The sequence below is a fragment of the Nasonia vitripennis genome (assembly GCF_009193385.2).
Source record: "Nasonia vitripennis strain AsymCx chromosome 2 unlocalized genomic scaffold, Nvit_psr_1.1 chr2_random0006, whole genome shotgun sequence".
Taxonomy (NCBI): Eukaryota; Metazoa; Arthropoda; class Insecta; order Hymenoptera; family Pteromalidae; genus Nasonia; species Nasonia vitripennis.
In genome coordinates this window covers 738,909-743,661 of record NW_022279613.1, presented here as the reverse complement: position 1 = coordinate 743,661, position 4,753 = coordinate 738,909, and the positions used below count along the sequence as shown (strand labels likewise).

At 28.7% G+C, this 4,753-nt stretch overlaps 1 long non-coding RNA gene across 1 annotated transcript; it reads left to right on the top strand.

Moving 5' to 3' along the window:
- The first annotated feature begins 201 nt into the window (after positions 1-201).
- On the top strand, positions 202-4,438 carry LOC107982119. The gene is made up of 12 exons (XR_004226884.1): positions 202-321; positions 438-667; positions 755-880; positions 1,257-1,496; positions 1,568-1,931; positions 1,991-2,072; positions 2,165-2,381; positions 2,486-2,821; positions 3,082-3,466; positions 3,542-3,704; positions 3,787-3,894; positions 3,969-4,438. It is a non-coding gene; the product is annotated as an uncharacterized LOC107982119 (long non-coding RNA).
- The last annotated feature ends 315 nt before the right edge of the window (positions 4,439-4,753 follow it).

Here is a 4,753-nt window from a genome sequence, read left to right as displayed (position 1 = left end):
TTATCATCCTGATGGTAACACCAGTACTGGCCCTCATTATTTGAAATTTATAAATTTTACTTATTTTAAACAACTTATAATAAATATATTAAAGGTTACAAATTTTGAATGATTATCACCTGATTATCACCTGATTAAACATTTTATCTCATATAAACGCAGATTTATAACTATCAGCTTTATTAAAAATACTGAGCTGAAATCACCTGCTAATCAGCTGACGTTTTGGCATGATTATCAGCTGATTATCAGTTGATTGCCATCTGATTTTTTTCAGTAGGGCAGAAAGTCAGCCTAAAGATTCATATGAAAATAAATCATGTAAGTTTCTATTTGTATATATTATTTTCATGAAATAGAATTACTCATACGATAGATGAGATAATTACAAAATGAATTACTAAATTTTCATTATTTTGTTTTTTTCTTATTTTCAGCATCACCAACTTTTGCAGTAGTAACATATCCATGTGGTACATTGTACAGTTAGTGAATGATGAGGAAATGCATATAATTCCGGGATTTTGGATGAAAGACGACAAAACTAGCACTGCGTGGCCCCCTTATAGTTGTTCGTTTGAAGATGTGCAAACATCTACTCAGGATAGAGAAAAGCCAAAGAGTGACTGGACCAATCGTAATATTGCAAAAATATTGAAAAAGTCAGGTACTTACTCTGTAATCAAAAATTGTATTCAAGTGTCCAGCAACAGCTGATTATTAAAGTATTGGTTTTTTTTCGTTTTAAATGTAGTAACTTACAATTCTTCCTCGAATTGGATCAAGGAGCAGAAAAACCATCAGGAACAGAAGAGCGAATTCAAAAGTCCTGATTCCAATCATGACCATGGCATAAGGGAAAATATACCCCCTACACATAGTAAGTTGCAAATTCTTAATGTATGTATCAGTCGTAGGATAAATAATATTCGCCAACTTACGAATTGTGACACCGCAGATTTATTAATCGAAACTTTATGAAATAACTATTTTCGTTCATCACCGAGCCCTCAATGTGTAATGCATATAGACTGTGTAGTTTGGTGAATTTTCAGGTAGCAGAAAGCCTGCATTGCTTTTCAAATGCTATTTTTGCCAACGATAGTCTCTATATGCATTCAGGGCTCTGGTTCCAAGTTCCAGATCTTGATGATGAATAAAAATAGTTATTTAATTAGGGTTAATATTTATACCTATATATGTATTTCTGTGTTCAATTAGTTATATTATTATTATCAATAATCTTTTGTTTATAGAGTTTGTTGAAATGGAAAGGAGCTCAATGGAAGCTGACAACGAAGATCCTTTTATTATAGTTATTATAAGGAATAGTGATGTAGAATACCCAGCAATAGTTCCAAAGTCTTGGATATGTGATCAGGGTAAAACAGTAAAATGGCCTCCGAAGTTCTCAAACCCCAATATAATTGCATAAAAACAAACTCCTAAAGAAGATTGGTTTCAATGCAACTTGAAAGATGTTTATTGGACTACGGGTAAATTGAATGCTATATAAAAAAAAATATATATAAATACTCTTACTATAATAACATATTTCAATTACTAGATACGTTTGATTATGACGAGGCCATTCAAAAAGTTAAAATAGCAGAAAATTTGTCTGGCGCAGAAAATGTTGAGGAAGCATTCAGAGAACAGCAAAACCCTAGAACAAGAAGGAATAGAGCTGTAAAAATATGTGAAAGTAGTGAGGATAAAATAAATAGTAAAAGAAGAAAACTAAAGAAAGTAATAGGAAATAATAAAAAAGATAATTTTGGTAATAATAACATCGCTGCATGAGCTGTCTCCATTGTTAATAACCTCGCCGAAATCCGTAGTAAATAGTCAAGATAGTCAGGGCTTCAACAAAATCATACCGTCGGGTATTCAAAACCAAACGGAAACTATCAATGAACCTTTTGAGAAAGGTAAAAAAACATGTTTAAATGTGATTATGTATAAAAATATATTATTTTTGTCATTTTAGAAGATTCTGTTTTGATCAACTCAAAAGAAGAAAAAGAAGAAGACGAAGAAGTAGATAATAGGTACGTGTACAATAAAAAAAGGTACGTGTGCAATAACGATTTAAATGCATTTTAATTTCATAGTAATTTCATTGAATCATTGTACTTAGTACTTGAAAAATATTTTTTTTCAGTTGTTGTAAATACTTTCGAAAAAAAAGAAAAATATTGAAAATGAAATGAACTTAAATAATAGCAAAGCAAAGCCTGCAATAAAATGTATAGATAACATTACAAATCAAAAAAATCTCCCTTTCAGTTCAATCGCCAATTTTTTAATTGCAAAACGTACTTGTAGTTCAGGCAAAAACTCTTTATCAAAGACTTCATCTTTTAATTTAAATACAAAAGGTAATAATTAAATATTTATAGCCTGTCAATTGTCTATTTTCTAAATATAATCGATAATTGACTAAAGCAAACATTTCTTTCAATAATTTCAAATTTATTTCTAGTAAATCATGGATACATTGTCAACGAACAACTTGGCGATAAACATTCAGAGGTTTTAAAAAGTGATCCTTCTGGGGGTCCAAATGATGAAGATGCATTGAATGTTGAGGATTTGAATGAAATTTTAGGAGATTCAAAGGATGAACATTCAAATGATTCGAGAATTAATGATGATTCAAGGTTCAAGCCTCCTAGAATTGATGAACATCCTGAGGCTTCAAGAAAACGAAAACTTACAGGGTGTTCAGAGGGTTTGAGTACCAATAAACGTACAGGGGGTTCGAGAACGAAAGAACGTTCAGAAAGTTCAAGAACTGAGTCCACAGCACTAAAAATTAGTGAGTAATAATACTAAAAATTTTACCGGTGTCATCAATATGTGAAATAAGTGTACATAAATTTTCATTTAACATTTTTTAAATCGTATTTATAGCTATATTTTTACATTTTTTTATTCAAGTGTTAGGATGGCCAAACGCAAAAACAGATTTATAAATAATTATTATGTAAAATCACCTATCGGAAATTGCTTTTGGCCTTTCTAACAACATGAAATGTTTATAATTAGAAGATAAACTGAAATGAAAATGTTTTTCAGATGAGAGTAATTTTAAGCCTGAAGAATTTATTAATTTACCTATGGATAATAAATTAAATGTGATTGGAATTAAGTAGATACTGATTTTATTCATGATACGCAAAACATTATTGGATAATTTATAAAATTATCAGTGCAACAGCATCAGATAATTTCTAATCAAGCTATCTGTACGACTTCAAACGTCCTGTAATAGTTGTAACAATAATGCTGCTCGTGGAGATATCAATATGAACGATACATTATTAATCAGAAGTCATTTACCAATAGAAGACCCAGACGTCTTTGATAACTTTGACAATGATTTGCAATCAAATGCGACATTTAGAAAAATTGAGAGTATTATGTTGACATTTGTAAACGTGATATTTTGACTAAATTCAATGTATGATCCAAATGATATAATTTTGATCTTAAAAAAGATTTTTTTTTAAATATTCAATAATTTTTAATGTTTTAGTGGAATCACTTGCAAGCATATACCAATAAAAACGACTGGAAAAAAACAGTGTGTGACATTATGACCAATGTGGTGACCGATATTGTGCAAGATTTTTATAGCTTTACAGGACGAACAGGAAAAAAACCGTTTAATCAGACTCTCCTATACTCCATGATTGAAAGTAATATTATTTATTGCAATCACTTGCTCAAAATTTAAAATATTAAAATTTATATTCTACAAATTATTATTTTATTCTGTAGTTGCGACAACAAGAATTGTAAATAAAAATTGTCGACCAACAATAAGTGAACTACAAACATATGTGAGCAACCATTTGAAACAAGCCAAAAAACGAGCTGGTGGTTATGGTAAGGCTAATGTTAAAATCTTAATTTATTTAGTCAGTAAATATTTTGTACTTAAGTGTTATCGTTTATTTTAGAAAACAAACGTGGAGATGGATCAAAAAAAGGAAAAGCCAAGTCATCAAACCGACAAAAGAAAAATGCTAAAAAAGAAGATTTAAAGAAACTAGTATTATCTTTATTACCGGATGGTTCAAACAGTGATGCAAATGATTCCGTTTAATGCGAAATAATGACTTCAAAAATATGTTTAATAACATTAGATTTAATAGTTAACTTAGTTTTAACTTAAGTTTATTTCACTGCTGGTAAAATGCAAAACCTTTTCCATGGTTCTCTATAATTAATTACTTAACTTCTTTATATTGTCAAAAAAAATTATTGTAGTTTATTTTTAATAACAAGCTAAGTAATTATAATGTATTGCGAGAGCGATTAAATTAGTAAATAAGTATTACTGTTGTACTATAGAAAATTGCATGTATCTAGTGATACAATAAAGTAATTACATGTAGAATATTTAAAAAATAAATATTTATCTTCATTACAGAGTAGTGAAATATAAGTAGCATGATTGATTGAATTGTTTTTTTTACGGTTAAAATTATGATTAAAATATTGTTCTTATTATAATTTGTATTATTATTATTATTAATTTTTTAATGCAATAATGATTGTTATTTATGATTGTTATAATTTGCTATGTATAATCTAATATTAAATGTATATACATATATATATATATATATATATATATATATATATATATATATATACATGGTGATAAAAGCAATATAAGTGACTTGCTGCTGTCAGCCATAGCAGGGCAGCACAAATTTTGTGAACGACATTCCAAAGTAGT